Source organism: Sus scrofa, chromosome 8 (assembly GCF_000003025.6).
Source record: "Sus scrofa isolate TJ Tabasco breed Duroc chromosome 8, Sscrofa11.1, whole genome shotgun sequence".
In the NCBI taxonomy this organism is placed as follows: Eukaryota; Metazoa; Chordata; class Mammalia; order Artiodactyla; family Suidae; genus Sus; species Sus scrofa.
Genome location: NC_010450.4, coordinates 113,554,388 through 113,577,101, shown reverse-complemented (window position 1 = coordinate 113,577,101; position 22,714 = coordinate 113,554,388). Strand labels below are relative to the sequence as shown.

Below are 22,714 nucleotides of genomic sequence, written 5' to 3'. Positions count from 1 at the left end.
CAGCCAGGGGCGGGCTGGTCACTGATGCTTCAGGCTCTAAGGAGCTCTGCTCCATGTCTTACCTTCTCCCCCAGCGCACTCGCCTTGATTTGTTTGTAAGGAGGTACAGACATCTGAGAGAGACAGAGACAGAGAGAGAAGAGCAGGCACACGCAAAGCTTCACGGAGCTCAGGCTCAAGACCAGCACACTGTCACTTCCACCTCACGCTTATGGGCCAAAGCACGTTTCAAGGCCAACATCGATGCAAGAGATGAAGAAATACACTCCATCCCTTGGTGGGAGGAGCTGAAAAATCACAAGAGGTGTGGATACAGAGAGGGCTGGAGAATTGAGGCCATTTCTGGCATCAAACCATCACGGTTCCCTCAGCCCCCACCTCCGTGTGTGAGCAGCAAGATCCACATACAACTGTCTTAGTTTGAGTTCCTCTGGAAGCTGATCCTGAGACAAGGATCCAAATGCAAGCAGTTTATTGTACAGCGACGCTGAGAAGCACTGGTAGGGAAGTGGGGGAATGAGAGAGGGAAGGAAAGAAGATGCTTGATAAACTTTTTTATCAAGCAAGTTCCTGCTACGGATAATTGAAACTTATTTCTGCTGAGGACCTCAGTGCCTATGCAGAAGATGTGCCTTAGAAAGGCCACCTGAAGTGGGAGGAAGCTGGGATATTTATAGACCGGCTCCTTGCAGTCGATGGTTGACAACCACTTGGGCGGAAGTGGAGTGCTCTTGCTTGGACACTTTGGACCTGCTGCAGGAGCGGAAGGAGTTCCAAGGTCAAAGCACTGCCAACTTAGAAGCGGGGCAGTATGTGCTAAAGTGGGAAGGCCAGGAAAATGTGGTGGGGCACCAACAGTGTCCATCAAAACACCCAACAGCTGCTGATGGCAGCGAAGTCGGCCAAAGGCTGCGGCGTGGCTAAATGGAATGACTGTGGGTAAATCCAGCTTTTAGCTGTGGACAAATTCCCTGACATCTCTAGACCTCTTTTTCCTCAATGCTAGGTACTTTGTAGGCATTTGATGAAGATAAAATTGAGATAATGTGTTTACAGTGCCTGGTTGGTAAATAAATGCTAGATGTTAATGTCAAGATATTTTTGTTGGAGTTCCCGTCGTGGCGCAGTGGTAAACGAATCCGACTAGGAACCATGAGGTTTCGGGTTCGGTCCCTGCCCTTGCTCAGTGGGTTGACGATCCAGCGTTGCCATGAGCTGTGGTGTAGGTTGCAGACGCGACTCGGATCCCGCGTTGCTGTGGCTCTGGCGTAGGTTGGTGGCTACAGCTCCGATTTGACCCCTAGCCTGGGAACCTCCATATGCCTCAGGAGCGGCCCAAGAAATAGCAAAAAGACCAAAAAAAAAAAAAAAGATATTTTTGTTCACTCATTGCTCAGTAAATTTTTAATTACTCAATGAATTTTATTACATTTATAGTTGTACAATAATCATCACAACCCAATTTATAGCATTTCCATCCCAAACCCCCAGCACATCTCCTCACCCCCAACCTGTCTCATTTGGAAACCATAAGTTTTTCAATTGCTCCATAATTTGAGTGGAAATAAACCCATCCTTGGAATTGTTTGCCTGGGCCCCCTGTTTTCCACACTTTGACCCTTCTTTGGCATCTACAGGAGACTCCCAACAGCAAAGGACAGAATGGAACTTGGAAGTTCAAGAAATGGTAACATCTTTACCTGGCTTGATAACACAGCAAGTGTTCCCACATGCAGCTTTGCTTCCTCAGTGAAACTGGACCCACACCAACCAATGCCTGCAGTAGAGAAGGGCTCCCTCCTGGGTGCAAAGAGAATTGGATGGGCACCATCAATAGTGAGTGCACACTTGATTAGATTAGGCTTTCTTCTGAGGCCACTCCTTCCTCAGCCTTTCTGGAGGACGTCCAGACCAATGCTTATCTTGTTTATTGACCTTTCATAGTTGGTCCCAGTCTAATGAAATAAAAATGTCAACATAGAATTCCCTTTGTCTTTGAAATCTGTGTTTTAGACTTTTTGCTTCTTTTCAAGAAGCCTGGGTTTCCCCTGGGTATGAGGACAGGGGACCAAATGAATGCAAGCTCCTCATGCTTTGGGGAGCGGGCGAGGCTAGCACACTGGGCAGGCATCTTCTCAGATGTGTATCTACTTACTTATTCCACGAACTACCCAGAGGCTTCGTTTGATGGTATAAACTTCACCAGTGTGCTGGAAGACACTAATTTGGTTTCCACAGGAGAACTGGAAAAAGAGGCTTTATCACAGCATCAAAACCTGCAACAGACTGGAAGAGATTATTTGGGGGCATCGCATTGCCTCTAGGCAAGTCGTCTTGGAAGCCATCTGTGTTAGCTGAGAACGGCCCCTATGAAGGGCCAGGGGAATCGCTAAGTGTCCTGAGGGCAATACTGGAGGGAAACTGTTCCTTTGGTCTAAATAAAACCCCTCCTGTTGTCCTATAATAAAATAAAGTCCTTTTCCCCCTATCCTTGATAGAAGGAATACCATCCTCTCCATAAAAGCTATTGTGTTTTTAGAAATTTTTTTCATATGTTCTCAGCATTCTCTTACTAGAACTTCCCCAAAGCTCTAATTTTTCTATTAGTATCTTTCAAAATTCACTTCAAGTACTTGGTCAACTTTTTAAATGGCTAAGTCCAACTCTGGGCCTCAGGGCCACCTTGTGTGTACTGAAAGTATATGAGTGACAGGGCATTTACTCTTCCGGGGTTATTTGTTTGTTTGTTTGTTGGATAGAGTTAAGAGGGAGACTCTTCTCTTTACTCATCCATTTACAACCCTCATCCTGCCACCAACACCACTGCAAACAAGAATGTCTTTAGCAGTAGTTCCCTCCTGGCTAAGTGGGTCAAGGATCCAGCATTGTTACTGCTGTGGCTCAGGTTCGATCCCTGGCCTATGAACTTATAACGTGCTGCAGGTGCCACCAAAAATAAAGGAATGTCTTTAGCAGAGAAGAAAGCTTTTCTTCCACCCAGTTATTAGAGATGAGACAAAACATGCATGTTCCAGGGAGCAATGATACTAAAGTTTTTAATTCATATAGACATACATATATGATGGGCAACAGGTCTTTCTTTTCCAGGCAGTTTTTATTAAGAGTGGTTGCACACCGGAGTTCTTTCGTGGCTCAGCAAAAACGAATCTGACTAGAATCCTTGAGGATGTGGGTTCCATCCCTGGCCTCACTTAGTGGGTTGGATCCAGTGTTGTCGTGAGCTTTGGTATAGGCCGGCGGCTATAGCTCTGATTCAACACCTAACCTGGGAACCTCCATATGCCTTGAGTGAGGCCCTACAAAGACAAAAAAAAAAAAAAAAAAAAAAAAGTGTTGTTGCATACAAGGCTACTTCTGGTAAGGAAATGAAATGGGGCCATGCTATACCTTTTCTTCCTCTTCTTCTCTCTCTTTTTTTTTTTTTTTTTTTTTTGTGTGTGTGTGTGTGTGTGTGTGTGTGCTTTTTAGGTCCACGCCTGTGGCATTTGAAAGTTCCCAGGGTAGGGATCAATCAGAGCTGTAGCTGCCAGCCTATGCCACAGCCACAGCAACGCCAGATCCAATCTGATTCACATCTGCGACCTACACCATAGCTCACGGCAACGCCAGATCCTTAACCCACTGAGTGAGGCCAGGGATCGAACCCGCATCCTCATGGATACCAGTCAGGCTCGTACCGCTGAGCCATGATGGGAACTTCCCATTCTCTATCTTTTAAACATCCTTCCTATGTTTTAGAAATTTCTCATACTATCTGTCTTGTTTTCCTGCTATTGAGAAAATTACTGTTTCCCAGCAACGCTTGTAGCTTCACATAAGCTTGCACAGTGTCAAGATTTCCACTCACAAAAGAGCACCTTCAGAAAGGACATCATTTAGCAAAGTTGGTGGTGAACGCATCTGTGGAGGTGGGCATAGGTGCCCCCCAGAACTTCCAGGGGTCCCACCCCAGATCCTCAGCATGAACTGCTTTGTCTGTCCCTCCTGTGGTGGCAGCACAGCCACATAGAAACAATCACGTGGCAGGGTTTGGTCACAACTCTCTGTAACCTCCCCCTGACTTTAATTTTCTGCTTAGACTAGCTATAGTGTTTCCTATTTACATCTGGAAAAACTGACTGATGATACAGCGTTGTTTTAACAACAGTATTCCACTGTGGACTTGCTTCTGTTCCACTAATACTCAATGAACTTTTCATTCTGTTGAAATTCCTACCAGACTCTTCAAAAATACCACAGCCATTTCCCTGTGGAGACAAGCCTATGCAATCTGGTCATTGAAGTGGTCGAAGTGGCCCTTTTAAGAACTGTAAATAATTCTCTCTGGTTTATCACTTTCTGGGTCTGAAGGATTCACACAACAGAGAAAGAATCAGAAAAAAGTCCAAGTCGAATACTAAGTTAGATAGTGTGACCGAAATCCCAGACTGGGTTCCCAAAAGTTTTCTGCAAGTTCAAGAGAGAGATCTTGGAGTTCCCGTCATGGCACAGTGGAAACAAATCTGACTAGGATCCATGAGGATGTGGGTTCAATCCCTGGCTTCACTCAGTGGGTTTAGGATATGGGGTTGCTATGAGCTGTGACGTTGGTTGAAGACAAGGCTCAGATCTGGTGTGGCTGTGGCTGTGGCTGGCAGCTATAGCTCTGATTTGACCCCTAGCCTGGGAACCTCCATATGCTGTGGGTGCGGCCCTAAAAAAGCAAAAAAAGAGAGAGAGAGAGAAAGAGAGAGAGGTCTGGTGACAATGGGGTGTATCTCAGGAAAGCTGGTGCCTCTGAAAGTTCTGCTAGAACAGTGGTTTTCAACCTCGGCTGCACGTTAGAATCATCTGGAAAATTTTAAAATATCTGGGCCCCATCCTTAGGAATTCTGTTTCAGTTGGTCTGGAGTGGGGCCTGGGCATCCGTATCTTTTAAAAACTTACCGAACAGATTCTAAGATCATGGTTGAATCCTCTATATTAGTGCAAACTCAGGTCCTACATATAAGTTGGAGTTCTTTTGGTCATATTACTGGGTCTGGTATAGCTGTGTCTCAGTTCATACAATAGGAACGTTCATACATGAGGATGTACATCCAGTAACATGTTAATTGCCACTGGAAGTGAAAAAACCAACAACAGTGTCCCGTTCAGGAGCATCCAGTTTGGCGCAAGGGGCACTGCTTGCCTGTTCTGCCCAGTATCTCTCCTGGAGAGTGACCCCTACACTGATTGGAGCCACATCCTCAATAACACCTGCAGCATTTCATTTAACACAGGACTTTATAAAACAAACAGGGCGGGAGTTAGAAATGACCCTACTCTGTGGAATGCATTTGATAACTCTTAGTAAATAGTTAATGTAGAAACATGCACATATGTGTGTGCGCGCGCACGCACACACACACACACACACACGAATAACTGAGATTAGCTACCAGCACAAACCAGAACAGTCATGAGTGGTGGGGAAGATAAAGGCATTGGGTTAGCTTGGAGTCTCGCCTAAGAGGCCAGCAGGCCCACAGGGAGACGTTTCTAGGGAAGGATCGGTTGCCAAAGCAGCAAAGGAATTGCCCGGGAGTGGGGAACCAGAAGGCACAATGGTCCAAATGGAGAGAGTCAAGTCCCAGAGGTCAGGAGACTACAATCAGGTAGCAAACACACAGGATGCCAAACAATTCAGTTCGAATAAGCACAGGCACGGAAGAATGCAAGAATGAGAAACAAGGGACTGAAATAAGGTGGGCTGGGCTGAATCAACATAGGTGCAAAGCAAGAATGGGAGAAGCCTGTCAGCCAGACAGGGGGAAGCTGAGATCTGGAAGGAGGGAAGAATAAGGGAAATGTAGAAGGATCATCTTATCCAAACACACCCCAAAGTGTGTGTAACCCGTCAGGAGGGTGCTGCATGCCCGAGGTCCCTGCAGTCCCTGCCCCTGGGGCAGCAGCTGGCCCCTCCCCAGGAGCTGATGAGACACCTCACCAAGAGGTGCTAAGGCCAGGGCCCCTGGCCTGGGGCCACGTGCTTTACAAAACTGCCTGACTGTTTGTCTCCTTCCCGGGCCTGTCCACTCTGCTCATTTGGGTACACACCCATCAGTCACCCCCTGTACCCAAGAGGACACGGAAATGACAGAGCACTCTCAGACTCTCTGTCTCCAACTGTGTAAAACTCAGTCGTTCATGTTTTTAACCACACAGGCTACAGCCACTGATATTCTGATATTCCTATTTGCTATGTTAGCGACAGTGACACGTAGCTTATTTTAAAAAACCATTAGGGAAACACACAAGACAGAGGAAGGAAACTCTACATTTTTATTTAAAGGCATAAAAGAAAATCTGGACAAAGACTTTGTTGGTGGAGAAGATAGAATATTGCAAACATTTATGGGGAAGTAGATAAATAGATTAATGAAACAAGTGAAAATCTAGAGACAGGCTCAGGTGTATATGGAAAGTTCATACACGAGGAATGGGGCAGTTCTGATCAGTGCCAAAAAGACAGATTACTTGAAGTATTAGAACGATTATTTATCTAGTGGCAGAAAAGTAGTTCGATCCCTGCCTTAGGCTCCTATCAGTCATTGTACATGAAGAGAGACCTGTCCTGGCACCAGTTTGCATTGTAGGAACACCTGCTATGGAAACGGAAAGAAAGCAACAAGATTAATCCAAGACTGGGCCTTCTGCCACTGTAGTACCAAAGGCTGAATTCAGAAGAGTGCTCAGGAAAAAATACACACCTCGGAGTTCCCTTGTGGCTCAGCAAGTTAAGGATCTGGCATTGTCATTGCTGTGGCTCAGGTCACTGCTGTGGCAAGGGTATGATCCCTGGCCCAGGAACTTCCGAATACCATGGGAGTGGCCAAAAAATGAAAAAAAAATAACATACCTGACAGAGAGAACTGGACACTTATCTCATTAGAAACAGCCTTATGATACCTAGAAATGTTGGTTTAGGTTATTTTAAAGGCTTCCTAATGATTGTTGGGGAAAAAATGATATAGACCAGGGGTCAGCAAACTACCACCTGCAGGTCAAAGCTGGCCCCGTGGCCTGTTTTTGTACACAGGTTCACTAGAATGCAGGCATGCTCATTCATTTAAGGATCGTCTACGGCTGCTTTTGAACTACAACCACAGATGTTGAGTTGTTGCAACAAAGACTATATACAGCCTACAAAGCCAGAAAGATTTCCTATCTGTCTCTTCACAGAGAACGCGTGCTGACATCTGATACAGACCAAATGTTTTAAGAACTAACATCATAGGAGTTCCCATCATGGCTCAGCAGAAATGAATCTGACTGGTATCCATGAGGATGTGGGTTTGATCCCTGGCCTCGCTCAGTGGGTTAAGGATCCAGGGTTGCCGTGAGCTGTGGTGTAGGTGGAAGATGCAGCTCGGATCTCATGTCGCTGTGGCTGTAGTGTAGGCCAGCTCCTGTAGCTCCAATTCCACCCCTACCCTGAGACCCTAAAAAAAAAAAAAAAAAAAAAAGAATTAACATCATAGCAAAAACGCCAGGAAGCCGAGTGGAAAGAGCTCTGAGCTAGGAAAAGGAGAAGCAATCTGGGCTCTAGAATCAGATCTGCTCCCATTAACTAAACCAGCAGCCAAGAGCAAACTTGGCTTCAACCTCCTCAGGTCCCTCATTTCTAATAATGGCATTAGAATAAGAGTCTTTTGATATCTAAGACTGTAATTCTAGAATAGCCTCAATGAGTTAAAAGTGGAAATCTGGGTGAAATTCATTGCCCGCTCTTACATGTCATTTTTTTAAAAACATATCTTCTTATTCTCAAAGAACAAAACTGTTTTGTAAGATTATTGTGAAAGAAAGAAAAGAATTTAGAAGACAGAAATCCTCAAATCAGAGCACAGATGAGATAAAATTGCACCTCGCATTTTTTAAGGCTTTTATTTTAACTCTTCGCACACATCGTAATCTGACTCTTTGCCATAGAGAGACAATTGCATGTATTTGCATTTTTTCTGTGTGTGTGAGAATTTAATTTTTTACAACCCGCTGTGTTTTTCAGGCCCTTTAACTAATAGGCTTTTATCACCTTATGATTGCCTGATTTTCTCTTAATTGCTTTATGACAATACAATTTATTTTGATCACTCCCACCCTGCGGTTTGCCTTTCTAATGAGGACTTTATGAATTTATGTGCACAACTATGCATCAGCTTAATTTTTCAATCCCTCTTCTTGCCCATAAATGGAGACGTAGAACTGGAGTCAGACACAAGAGCCACTGGAAGCGAGCCATTCCTGCTTCCCATGTGGGAAAGCCTAAGCGCATGGAGTTTCCATTCTCCCCATGAGCCTCGGCCCCCTTTTCAGCCACCCCCACGTGGCTCTTTGCAGCGTTTACATACACACGTTGTGCAGGAAAGAGACAACTTGGCTCAAGGCCATTTGGAAGCACAAAGGCTCCCCCGGCCTGTGATTTGGACTTTCCTCCCCTTACACAGTGTTTATGAGATTTTTAATTTGGAAAGTGGAAGAGTTCATTGTTTTGAAAACAACCTGAATACATTCAGGACTGATTTTCAAAATGGCCATTTTTTTCTTCTTCATAAATTTTACAGGTGAGGTTTCCAACAGGCCATTTTAAAAGTACAAACACACTTTTGGTCCACTCAGTGCAATACGAGTGCATCATGCATCTCTAGTTATTGATTGTATTCAGTTCTCCTCATGGAAGATACGCAAAGATCACAGACACTGGAATCCACCAAGCTGGGGCAGTGATGGGCAGGATGAGGGCTCATATTCCTATAATACAAAGCAGATTATGAGCCATTGTTTCTGTAAAGTATCTCAGTGATTTGATGGTAGCTACCGTTTCTTGAGAGCCCACCTTGGGTCACGTACTTTACATACCCTTTCAGGAGTTCCCATCATGGCTTAGTGGTAACAAACACAACTAAGTGTCCGTGAGGATGCGGGTTCGATCCCTGGCCTTGCTCAGTAGGTTAAGGATCCTTAAGGTTGCCGTGAGCTGTGGTGTAGGTTGCAGACAAGGCTTGGATCCCATGTTGCTGTGGCTGTGGTGTAGGCCAGCAGCTATAGCTCTGATTGGCCCCCTACCCTGGGAACCTCAGGTGCGGCCCTAAAAAGACCCAAAGCAGTAATAATGATAATAAAAACCTGTGATCAAATCAGAACATTTGGTGAAAAGTGTGCTTACAGACAAGTCAGAGGATCTGTGCTTTCCTAAATCCTACCTCATCAACAACAGGTGAGTCCATGACCAATAAGCAGCTCTATGGGCTTAGACAAGTGGCTTAATTTCTTTGGGCCTGTAAAAAGGATGAAGCTGAACTAGGTGACCTCTAAGGCTCCTTCTAAATCTGGGGGGTCCGTGAATCTATGACCCATGACCACTGCAGAATCACCATAACCAACATGTTTTGGAGACAAAAACTATTTGCTCAGATAATACTATTAGGCAAAGAAAACGGAATAGTTTTCTTTAATTTTACAGTCGAGGGAGTTCCCATCGTGGCTCAGTGGTTAACAAATCCAACGAGGAACCATGAGGTTGGGGGTTCGGTCCCTGGCCTTGCTCAGTGGGTTAAGGGTCCGGCATTGCCGTGAACTGTGGTGTAGGTTGCAGACTCGGCTTGGATCCTATGTTGCTGTGGTTGTGGTGTAGGCCGGCGGCTACAGCTCTGATTAGACCCCTAGCCTGGGAACCTCCATATGCCTCGGGAGCAGCCCTAGAAAAGGCAGAAAGACAAAAAAAAAAAAAAAATTACAGTTGGAATGGTGATTCGAACCATTGGGACCACACCTGTAATTACCTCGTGATTTTGGACCACGCAGACAAATGGTTCATATAACTCACTGAAGAAGTTTAGTTCGAGGGTAAAATGAGATAGCAGATTCCCTTTAGAATATGAAACATGCTGCTTAAGAGATAAAGAATTACATTTAGGATTTCCCGTGGTAGTGCAGCAGTAACACACCCACCTGGTATCCATGAGGTTGCGGGTTCAATCCCTGGCCTCCCTCAGTGGGTTAAGGATCCTTAAGGTTGCCATGAGCTGTGGTGTAGGTAGCAGACCCAGCTCGGATCTGGCGTTGCTGCGGCTGTGTCGTAGGTCTGCAGATCCAGCTCTGATTTGACCCCAAGCCTGGGAACATCCATAGGCAGTGAGTGTGGCCCTAAAAAGACAAAAAAAAAAAAAAAGAAGGAATAACATTTAGTTTTAATTTGAGAAAACTGAATAGCTGTTTCAACTCTCTGCCTTGTCCTATTTGTAGTGCCACAACATTACACTGTATGCTCCTTTCTCTTTAACCTCTTTCTCTTGATCGCTTTAGATTTAGGTGCAACATTTTCCACCCCTTCTACAACGGAGGATGGGGGAGGTACGCACATGGAGGTTATGAATTCCTTGTAATCAGTAACTTTTATTGAACACTTAGTATTTGCTGGTCTTTCCACTTAGCTCCCTTCATCTACTCTCACAATCCTGGGAAGTCAGTACCTTTTTTTTTTTTATTACGGGGGTCACTAAAGCTTCAAACTGGAGAGTTTGAGTAATCTTCTCACCAGCACACAGGCCAGCACACAGTAAAACCAGAATTTGAACCCAGAAAGTTGGCCCCTGGAGCACATGCTTGTAAGGGGAGTAGGCGCCCTGCTAGTGGCTCTTGGGATCACTGTCCACCAAGCCCTAGGGAAGAGCCTGGGACAAGACAGACGTGTGGGTTCTGGACTCAAGGAGCTTACCAGATAGTGGGGAAAAAGATGGACTCAGGTCATTACAAGCAGGATGACGATGATGAAAGGGAAGCCTGGGTGGGAGACTTGTGGTTTAACTGGCTGGGGGTGAGTGGGAGGAGAGCCGTGAGGGTAGAAAACAGAGCAAGCTGTGAAGGAGACAAAGGAAACACCCCCCTCCCCCGCGCCACACACACACACACACACACACACACACACACACACACACACACACAAAATGATGAGGGGGTGGGGGTTGGGAAGCAGTAGGAAGATGTGGGCTAAAGCCTCAAGGCTACAGCAGCGCCACCTGGAGGACAAGGGATTTGATCGCAGATCCCCTGAGGGCATCACTTTGCTATCAAGAAAGTCCCCAGCAATGACCTAGCGTGTGCGGGAAAAGGCCAGATAGGTACAATTTTAAAAGTACTAGCACATTTTAGGAAAACAATAGTAGTTGGCATTTATTAAGTCAACACCAAGTGCTCAGCACTGTTCTAAGCACGAGGCATGTGGAAAACAACCTTAAGTCCCAGGTAGGATTAAAATCCTCCAGTGGCATAGGAGAAACTGAGGCACATGAAAGTGTCTCAACTAAGTTTCCTCGCTAGTGAGTGACAGAGCAGGGATTTGAACCCAGGCAGCCCGACCCATACCGTGCCCTGTTAACTATCCCCTTGTTTGACGTTTTCATTTAGCAAGGATGCCCACATACCCCGTCAAATAAGACTTTCCAGAAAACTACACAACTCATTTATTAATACTTTCAATTTATGATTTTGAAACCTCATTTACAAAACCATCAGGTCACCCACGAATAAAACTGTTTCTGACTTCACCGAACACATACACATTCTCAGACACCAATAAAGTCACTCCACCTTTCATCACTGCAGTTGAGACAAATTTAGAGGAAGCCATCAGATATTAGGAATATGCTGGTGTAGAAGCAGTAATACCATATTATTGCTGAAACGAAGTGAAATGCCTATTTCCTGTGAACCTCAGATCCTTTAATATATTCCCAGTTTGTAAATCTGTGGTTGAAGAACAGTGAAATACAATACCAAATACCACATGAAAACAAAACCATAATGACCAGTGTTTGGTTCCTAGAAGAAAGTGGTGCTGTTATCAGTCAGAAATGATAAATAATGCAAAGAGAAAGCTTTGAGATTCTACCCCTTCCAGTCATAGGCTCAGATCTGAAGCAGGAAAACGGGCCCCCCGGTTGGCCCTGCTGAGCCGTGGGATAATGAGACTGGCTTGCAGCCACCGCTGTGGGTTACCCCAGTCCCCAAACCCGCAAGTCACCACCACAGCTTTTCTCCTGCCTCGAGGCAACCTTCAATTTCAGAAGGGCACAGAATCAAACAGAAAGCAATTAGTGTGGCAGAACCTTGAAAAGAAACCAATAGCCAGGATCTAGATTTTTTTTTTTTTTTTTTTACAGAAAGTCAGGATTTCCTTATTTGCAGAGAGAAAAAACAAGAACAATTAAAAGTTTCAAATCATGTACAATTACTTTCAAGTTGGGTTTGGTAAAACATAAATAAATTTCATATCAGAGCTTGAGCCCAAGTCCGGTGCTGTTTGTTTGTTTTAAGGAACCCTGCTTTCATCTTTGTGGAGGATGTCATAAAAGCACATTTCAAAAAATTACCATTGGCACCCAGTTTCCTATGTGATTACATTTTGGCACACAGCCCTGCCAGTGATACACAGCCCCTATCTTGGTCCCTCTGATTGGAAGATAGTCAGATGTACTACCTGCCTTTCACCACTCCCGCCCACTATGCTGGAACAGTGATAAAGTGCAGACGCTCCAAGAAATAACTGAAATTATTTAAGAAAGTCGGTACTTTCCATCTGAGTTTACCTGGGGCGAATTCAGCAGGCCCCCGTTGAAACAGCAACACTAAGGGCTCTACTGGGTTAGAAGCACCAGATACCAATTACAAGCTGAGAACTAAATGCCATAATTAACGAGACATACACTTTAATCTAAAACAAGTCAAAAATGTTGCTGGATAAAGACAAAAGTAAAGTAAAACTCCATAATTATAATAAATTGGTGTACTGTGGATAGATTTCTCCACCTATCAAATAACAAAGATGGTTGTGTCTCTGGGATACTAAAGTGTTTTACAATGAACATTTAACTCATACAGATCTCACTTTAACAAATACACACGTCAATTTTACACTTGAACCTCAGAGATTTGTGCATATCAGTGGTAGCCACCCCATATCAATTTCAAATGGACTTTCAATTATAACAAGATTATATATCCTTTTCATCATCATGAATTTATCCTTTATATAGCCTTTTCATTTGGATTAAATGTCTTATGTGTATTTTTCTGACATATAGCTTCCTGAATTCCTTTGTTCCTTGCAGATGAGTTGGTGGCTAAATGTATTTGATATTTTTCTTACATGCTCTTTGGTGTTTTCCCTGGAATTCTTTTAATTTTGACAAATATCTTTTTGAAAATCAGTCCTATATGCATGGACTCTTCATCGAGGGCAATACTTATTTTCCTCTTTGGCAGTCTTCTAGCACCTGCGTAGAAAATACTGTGACAGTCACATCCTCACGGGTTTGTTTTTCTTTGTCTTAGTAAAGACTGGTGAGTACATTTGGGGGATGATGAGAAGGAGGAGGAGACAGAGAGAAAAAGACAGAACCATTCTCTGATAATTTTAAGAGCTTCTGCCAGGATCAGGGCAATGTGAAAAGGGGAAAACAGACCGATAGGCGAAGGGCTTTGTGATCATAAAATGAATGTGTCAAGGTTAAAGTATTCCTCTAATCCCAGGCTGCAGGAGGAAAGCTACTGCTAATAAAGTCCTTCCATGCCGTTTTATTCACCAGCTTGCTCTTGACAAATGGAAACAGGAGTGCAGTCTGGAGGCCAATTACAAATCACTCTTCTGATTCCTTTAATCCCTTTGTTTCCATTTCTGATCAAAACAATTTTTTTTTTTTTGACAGCGAAAGGAAAGAACTTATAAATAGTCTAAATCTTCAGCTTAATAGAAAGGTCTTGGCTAGAATTGTTTCTCCCCCTCAACCTCTGAAGCTCCTTGCTGACCCCTTCCACAGCTGCCTCAGGATGTCAAGCCCAGGCAGCGATGTGAGCACAGTAATGCCTGCCACTGATGCGGTCACCAGACGACCCAAAACCTAAAAGCAAGACCTTCAAATACCTGTTCAACCATGAACAAGGCTGGAGGAAGCCATCCGCCCCGGTTACTGTCTCCAGAGAGATGATAATAACTAACACCTCCTCGGTATTTCCATGCCAGGCACTGTGCTAAGCATGTTATTCTCACTCTCAGAGCAGCCCTGCGGGCTAAGTACTAAACAGTATGTTTCAGGGGGAACTAGCTAAAGGATAACTAGTCTTCCACCTGGTCTTCCACCCAATGGGATTCACCACCTTGCCAGCTTGCGAAACAGTTTACACCTGTCAATCACATCCTCCTGGGGGAATCAGGGGGCACCTCACCCTCTTGTTAAGACAAAGCCTGCCTCCCCCAGCCCCTCTGGTTCCCTCTGCTCCCAAGTGCAACTCCCATGTGGCCCCATATGGCATCCAGGGTCCTCCTCCCCAGGCTGTGCGTAGGATGGGACTAATGAAGTGCTGTCAGTTGCATCTGTCCAGGGTTGGGTGTCACGTGTTCAGCCATCTCATACTGTTCAGGACGGAGTGAACAAGAGGTGGTCAGAACAGGCAAGTGCCTGGAATCCCAGAGATATTAGCCAAGGCTTGTGCGCTTCAACTCAACCAGAAAGAAGGATGGCCTCTCCACAGGGAGGTTCCGTGGCAGCAAACCTGACCTCTCTTTCCCCAAATGTGCCCTCTCCTTTGCCCCCACCCTGCTGCCAGGGCGGTGCTATTTAGGGACAGAGTCAGTGCCCATGAGGCAAGGAGGCCCGCAGGAAAGCAGCTGGTTGGCTGGTCAGTCCTGGTGTGATGAGACCTGGAGCTAGTGAATGGAAGCCGAAGGCTCTGAACCAACTGTACCCTGAGGCCCGGTGCTGTTTCCAAATAAACAAGATCATTTCTCTTGGGCAGATCTCTCACTAAGCTGGGGGATCCACAGTGAGTGACACCCTCCCTTGCTCTTATCAAGAGAAAGAAACCACCTGGAGTCCCAGTCGTGGCTCAGGGGAAGTGAATCGAACTAGTTACCATGAGGATGCAGGTTCGATCCCTGGCCTTGCTCACTGGGTTAAGGATCCGAGTTGCCGTGAGCTGTGGTGTGGGTTGCAGACGTGGCTCGGATCTGGCATTGCTGTGCCTGTGGGGTATGCTGGCGGCTACAGCTCCAATTTGACCTGGGAACCTCCATATGCCATGCATTAGGCCCTAAAAGACAAAAAAAAAAAAAAAAGGAGAGAGAGAGAACGAAACCACCATAGTGTAGAGAAGGATTCTCACAGTTGGGCCTCTAGTTTTCACCCATGTGGGTGACCTGAGCACTTAACAGCTGAGCTGAATCCCTGGTTTGTCCCAGACTATGTAGCTGTGAGCAAAGCCACAACCTAGAGAGTTACACGGTGAGGAAGACATGACCCAGGTTCAAGGTGCAGAGTCAGCATTCACTGCTAAGTGAACTGACAGTTACATCCTGTTTCTGAGCCTCATTAGCTTCATCTGGAAAGTAGAAGCATACCTTACAAGGCTGCTATGAAGATTAAGTAGGATAATGAAAGACAGGGACCCAGCACATAGTGAGGCTACAACAAGAGGAGGCATCAGGAGGTCCCATGGCTCCTTTTTTAGGCTCCAGGTTCTACCTAAGACTGTCCTTGGCTGAGTGGACACTAGATAGCAAATCAGGGTTAATATGTGGGAGCAGTCGTGTTCTAAGATGCCAATGGGTTTGGTCTGGACAGGCAAATTATCTTCCCCTTGCAAGTTTTGGCCAGTGTCACATTAATTCTTTTTCTAAAATTAAACTTAGGAGTTTCTGATTGTGGCTTAGCAAAAACAAATCTGACTAGTATCCATGAGGACTCAGATTTGATCCCTGGCCTTGCTCAGTGGGTTAAGGATCTGGCATTGCTGTGAGCTGTGGTGTAGCTTGCAGATGTGGCTCGGACCCTGTGTTGCTGTGGCTGTGGTATAGGGCAGCAGTTACAGCCCCTATTTGACCCCAGCCTGGGAACCTCAGGTGCAGCCCTAAAAAGACAATATATATATATTAAGGCAATATACATATATATATTAAACTTAGGGCTAGATTAGTTGTTTTGTGTTGCAATGATAGGGTTTTGGTGGTAGCTATTTTATTTGTGTTTAATGGGCTCTATTTGTGTTTGTTAGTTTGGGGGAGGGATTATTTCTTTTCAGTAGGGGCTGTCTTTGGGTTGAAAGGCAGCCCCAGTATTCTGAAAGTCCCATAGTGGCATATTGATGGGTCATCTGTATATCTTAACACCTTGTGCCATCTTTTTAACAGTGGTGCAATCTTGAGCCCATCACCATTTTCTTAGCCCTCGGTTTGCTCAGTTATTGGATTAGATATGCTTCAGTACCAGCTCCCTGGTACTGTAATTACTGTACTCCTGGTACTCCCAATCACTGTAATTGTCTGAGGTTTACAGGGAATGCTTCTCTAGAGTGTTACAATGTGGATTTAGAGTATTTGATTTCTAAGTATTGGGGTCTCTGATTGTGAACCCTTTACCTTCAGTAACTTTCGGGCCCCCACAGGCAAAAGATCCCCCACCCGCTCCTATGCCCCACTTCCATGGGGTATCACCCTGCCTTACTCAATCCGAACTGACAATCCATTTACTTAATCGCCCGTCTCGCCCAAGTTCTTGATGAAGGTTGGAATTCCTTCGGAAGGACATTGAAGTTGGCTGCTTTCTCTTGATAGCATTAGGGAAGTTCTCAGTGTTTGGAGACCATCCAGTTTCATGGGGGTAGCAGGACTAGCACAATCTTTCTCCCTGCTGCTTTGGAATAACATAGCACTACCGGTGACTCACCCCAGCAGCTTGGAGAAGCCAAGTCCACGTAGCCAAATCGGGATCAGGCCATTTCCTCAGAACGGGGTCTGCCTCAACAAGAAGAGCAGGTGAGGTGAGCACCTCGAAACAATTTCCAAACAAAAGGCATGGATTTCGGGGTTCTCTCTATCATTTTTGAGTAGTTCTCTTGGCATCACCAAGGAGGGTGGGAGGAACCAGGACTGTTTTCTTTCAACGGAATACTCTCTGGAGTTCTGAACTCTCCCCACCCCCCTTCTCTCTTGCAGACATGTCCTGTCCACACTGTAGCCATTGAACTAGAACATAGCATCAGTTCAGGTGCACAAACTGTTTATACCACAAGTCAAGAGAATCTCAAAGTCCAGGTGACACAGAGATTAGGTGAGTTACAGGCACAAAGCCTCACATTACTCAGTTAGCTTGGCACAAGTTTAAAGCATTCGGTTCCACTCAACAAACATTAAACAGCCCCTTGCTGTTTCCCTCTCCCTATTGTCCCTCCCCCATCTCAAACCCTAGTCCTTTGTATTCACTATCCTGTCTTTATTCTTGCTGAGGTTTTTAGTCTTTCATCCAAGGTTATATTTTGTTTCCTGGGGGAAAAAAAAAAGAAAACAAGGCTATATTCTGTCTGACCACCAGACACCAGTTCACTTAGCTTCTGAGCAAGCCCTTTTTCTGGAAGACCTCATGGACTGTGACTCTGCTTTCTGAAATTGCTACAGGTCTCTCATTTGTTGGGACAAACCTGGTTATGGAACCAGGTTCTTTTGCCTGATGTGCAGCAAACCAAATGCTGAGATGCTGAGGTTTACAGAAGAGAAAAGGTTTATTCACAAGGCACCCAAGCGAGGCGATGGGAGGACAAGTTTCAGATCTGCTTCCTTGAAGGTGAGGGGCTTGGGAAATTTAAGGGATAGAGAAGCAGGGTGGTCTGAGGCTTGGAGAAAGGTGATTGGAGGTAAGGAAAAGGGGGAGTAATTCGTGTTCTCTGCAGGTATATCTGGGTTACACGTTTCTTCACGGGACACATGTTCAGAAAATGACATCATTAGCAGGATCCGAGGGTGGCGCTTCGGCCCTCTGATCTCAAAGGGTCATCCATTGGACATTTCACAGGTGGCAATCCTAACCATTCTTAACCAGCTGGAACTTAGGCTGGACGAGAGCTGACTCCAAGTTCCTGAAAAACAACTTAAGCAATGGTTACTAAAGTGACCCATACGTCAGAGGTGTTATCTATAGAGAGTGGTTAAAGGAGTCTTGTGACTTATTGTCTAAGCTACGTGAAGCTTGGAGGGTGTGCGATTTGCAGGAACAATTAAAGCAAGCTTAGTCAGTAAAAGCAGGTTACAGGATATTATTTATTAAGCAAGTTATAGTGTAAACGATCTAACTGATGACTACCCTCAGTTTCAGGATGCAGAACAGCCTCTCGATCTCTGCTGAGTTCTGTTTCAGTCTTGGTTATCCTGGATCTTCCCAGCCCACTTTTTTTACTCTTTTTTTAATCCCATGGTCCTATGAAAAGCCCCCAATGTCCACCCTTATCCCCTGCATTGGCATGTAGCCTTCTATGTACACATGCATGTGTTACTGACTGCACACATGACCCCATCCTGCCCCATTGTGTCCTAACAAGGCTGTGTATCTCACAGCCTTTACAGACTTAGACCTTTGCACATTCCAGCTTCCCACCAATCTGGGCCCCCTGAAGACTTCATAAGAAGTAAGAATGAAAAGTTTTACTCCAGAATTCAGGGGAGAGGGACAGGAAAATAATTCCAACACAAAATTTAAAGAGCAAGCAAAAGATGCATCCATTCATTTATTCATTCCTGCACTATGCCTGCAAGAATCATTCATTCATTTAGCTCTATGCCAGATCCATGTGCGGCAAGCACATGGGGAAGCAAAGCTACCTGGGAACTCATGTCCAGCAAGGGAGACAGACAGGCTTTGGGTTCAGCCATGTGGTAAGCACCCTGTAGAGGAAGGAATAGCATGTTCCCAGTAGGGAAAAGAAGGAATTATGCCTAAAAGGGAACTTTTGAGGTGATCTTAAAAAAAAAAAAAAGCATATTATAATTGTATGGGGGAAAGGGGAGGGGTGAAATTATACATATGATCTTTGTATTCTTTTCTAAATTTTTCTTAAATGCTCACACGCATTACTTTGTAATTAAGAAAAAAAAGCATCATTTACAAATTAAGATTAAAGTCAACCCTTAATCACCCATTAATGCCACGGGGAGAGGCTGGGTTTTGGTCTCCTGCTCTATTATGTCTTTATATTCCTCACTAGTCTAATGCACTTATTTATTCTTTTCTTTCTCACTCCTTTTCTGTCATTTCCTTTCAAGTCTGTAGCTAATTCAGTTAATATTTACTGAGTATTCATGTGCTCTTCCCTCTTTCCCAGATTCTCTCTGGCTGGACTGGGGCAATAGGACTGTGGACAGAATAACACATGTCATGTCCAGGGTGAGTCACTTAAAAGCCAGAGTGCCTTCCCCTCTCCTTCTCTTTCCCACCCAGCAGCCCTCGAAGCCGTGTGTGGATCAAACACGTTGCGAAGTGACAAGAGCCAGGAGTGCTGAGTTTCGAGGAGGACGTGAGTCCCTGCCAACCGACTTTGGAATTGCTGTGAGTGAGACACAAGCTTTCACTGTGTGAAACCCTGTGACTTGGGGGTTCATCTTTTACCACAGCATTGTCTAGCCTGACCAGATTCATTTGCATAAGAAAATCTCCACTGCCTTCAGAATATAAAGTATATTTCTGTAAACGTTGCAGAAAGCTAGTATCTTGATAAGATATAGAAATTCTTCCACTCTTTCCTCTTACTGCAGTTCTTTCACTCCTTCTCTACCTTAATGGGTTGGAGTTTGTCATCAAGTCAGTCAGTCAACCAGGATGCAGATGTGAGTTTCCTTGTGGAAACAGATGCCAGCAAATATGCGTACCCCACCCAGAAGTACTGCGCCAGGTTAAATCTAACCGAGGTCTTTTAGGTCGTTTCTGCCCACATGAACCCAGGGTCGCTGAGTATTATTCCTTCAGCCCCACCCATGCGAAAAGCCTCTTGGGTGAAGACATGGAATGCAGTTCAGCCCCAGGATATATTCCTGCAAGGAGGAGTGCCATGTACGACAGATCAGAGACGGTAGGTGACATGATTTTGCACTCACGCCTATTCCCTGCCTGCTCCTGTCCCATCCTGTTCTAAACACCAGCATCGCCCTGAAATTCCCTTAAGCAAACTGAGACGCCGTAAGAATCTCTACTGGTATTGATCCCAATGCTGCATAGTTTCTCTCCTGAACACTTTTTACCCATATTTATACACAGGTATGCATATCGGTATGCATGTATATACATAAATGCTTCTTATAATGAGTTTCTTCATCATGAAAGATGAATTAATCACTTCATTGACCTTACTATATAATTTGCTGCAACGTACAGGATTTACCAGACAACACCTACCACCTTATAACATCAGGACTTGCCCTTTGAGTCTATATTAAATGAATGCTTTCTTTGCCTTTAAGCAGTCATAATAAATCATACTGCACAATTAAATAGCTATCACTCTTTAATTAAGGAGTCATCTTCTCCACTTCACCTGATCTTGCCCAGTTTCCAGCATGACCTGGTGCTTAAAGCTCAAGGAGAAAGTAATTCATATTATAAATGTATAACAGGGAAGTTCCCTTGTGTCGCAGCAGGTTAAGGATCCACTGTTGCCACAATAGTGGCGCAGGTGGTTACTGCAGTGCAGTTTTGATCCCTGGCCCACGAACTTTCATGTGCCACGGGTGCAGCCAAAAATAAATAAATAAACGAAAACGTATAACAGACCATTCATGAGCTAATCCTTGAAGATATTTTTCTCCAATCAAAAGTTATTTAGGAATTTCCCTGGAGTTCCCATCGTGGCATGGTGGAAATGAATCTGATTAGTATCACTGAAGATGTAGGTTCGATCCCTGGCCTCACTCAGTGGGTTAAGGATCCGGTGTTTCTGTAAGCTGTGGCATAGGTTGCAGACATGGCTCGGATCTGGCATTGCTATGGCTGTGGGGGTAGGCTGGCAGCTACAGTTCCAATTCAACCCCCAGCCTGGGAACCTCCATATGCCTTAGGTGCAGCCCTAAAAAATAAAAATAAAAAAAAAACTAAGGAATTTCCCATTGTGGCTCAGCAGTAGCAAACCCGACAAGCATCCATGAGGACTCAGGTTTGATCCCTGGCCTTGCTCAGTGGATTAAGGATCTGGCATTGCTCTGGCTGTGGCATAAGCCAACAGCTGTAGCCAGGGAACTTCAATATGCCACAGGTGTGGCCCTAAAAGGAAAAAAATAAAGTTATTTAAATCAAGGGAAAACCCTTTGAAAAACTCTTCCCTCATATACCTAACTGCTGTCACATGGCTATTTCATTTTGTTCACTTCTGGCCATTCGATTTTCCCCTTTAAAGAGCATTAGTTTCTACAGAAACAAGAATGTTTGGGGAAAGCTTAGAAATATCCAGACCACATGTGGTATACAGTAAACTCCTGCAATGTTTTGAAATGTATCTCCTGGTTTAGTTAATTGAAGAATTGGAATTATAGAAGGTCACTGTTGCTATATCTCAGATATGAGTTTATTTGACAGATTATATGCTCATATTTGGGCCTGTCCCTAGCTTATTTTATATGATTCTGATAAAGTATTTCCTGAGAGCTAAAACCTTTCCTTAAATTTTGCTGCATTGCTTGATTATTTTGAAAAATGGCAGCTGAATTAAAGGAATTGTTTACTCCTAGAGCAAAATGCAGCTTTTGGTACCCTGGCCTCACCTACATTTGCTTTATTAGCCTCAAAACATTTTTTGAAATGAGGTTGACTTGCTACTTACTGCGCTAAGGAGGCACCTCAAAACATTTTTTTTTAAAGATCCTCTGAGATTGGCTCTAAGGAAATTCAAATCAGGGCCTGTCACAGGTGAGTGACAAGAATATAGATGAGAAAACACAGAGATGTTTTCACCAACTGTCTCTCTCTATGGCTGCTGAACAGAATGAAATTGATACGCCTCATCCAATCTTTAGTGAAATAGAAGTTCCATGAAGACATGGATCTGGCATGTCTCTGGGTCTTGAGTGAACGCCCTCGGCTATGTTGAAGCAGAGGATCTTGTGTTTTTCTAAATAGTAATTTATGTGCAATCTGCCTTTATTGTTGTTTGCTAAGCAAGGTTATAATTTATTCACTCATCAAATATTTACCAATGTTTGCTATGTATCAGGAATTGTTGTAGGTGTTGATAATACAGCAACGAGTAAAAGAGATTAAAGTCCTCAACCCTATTAGCTCACAGTAGGACTTCTATATTCCCAGATAAAATAAGTAAAATAAAATATATTTTATTGCTATGGATGGAAATAAAGAAGGGAAGGTATTAGAGAATGTTCGAGGGGAGGCCATAAGTTCAGATAGGCTGGCTAGGGTACTTATCTTTACTATGGAACATCCTTCAGGTTAAAAGGTTGCCAGGATTTGTATCCAGAAAACCCTATAGTCATATTCAACTGAGTTTCACCAAATCTACCACCAAAACACTTCATATAAATTGATGACTTCCTCTAGTTTTGATTTTTCTAACTTTTCTAGTTTTAATTCTTACAGAAGTATGGAAAAAAACAAAGATATTTCCAGTCTTATTAAAGTTTCAAAGTGGTATAGCTGATCAGTCACTCAGGAATTTTACAAATATTTTTTGAGTACCTACTCTGTGGCAAACATTACAATATATTGATGAGAATACTTTTAGTTGCATATTAAAAAAACAAAAAACAAAAAACGTGACTCAGAGTTTGCTGGTGGCTCAGTGGATTAAGGATCCAGCATTGTCACTGCCGTGGCTGAGGTCACTGCTATGACACAAGATCAATCCCTGGACT

The 22,714-nt window shown here is 44.3% G+C and overlaps 1 long non-coding RNA gene across 1 annotated transcript in view; it reads left to right on the top strand.

The window, feature by feature from the left end:
- Positions 1–22,714, top strand: part of LOC100738196 — a 286,079-nt gene that overhangs the window by 248,170 nt on the left and 15,195 nt on the right. The window contains exons 9-11 of the long non-coding RNA XR_002346834.1: positions 17,030–17,144; positions 17,489–17,654; positions 19,186–19,929. This is a non-coding gene — a long non-coding RNA (uncharacterized LOC100738196). The remainder of the gene's footprint in view (positions 1–17,029; positions 17,145–17,488; positions 17,655–19,185; positions 19,930–22,714) is intronic.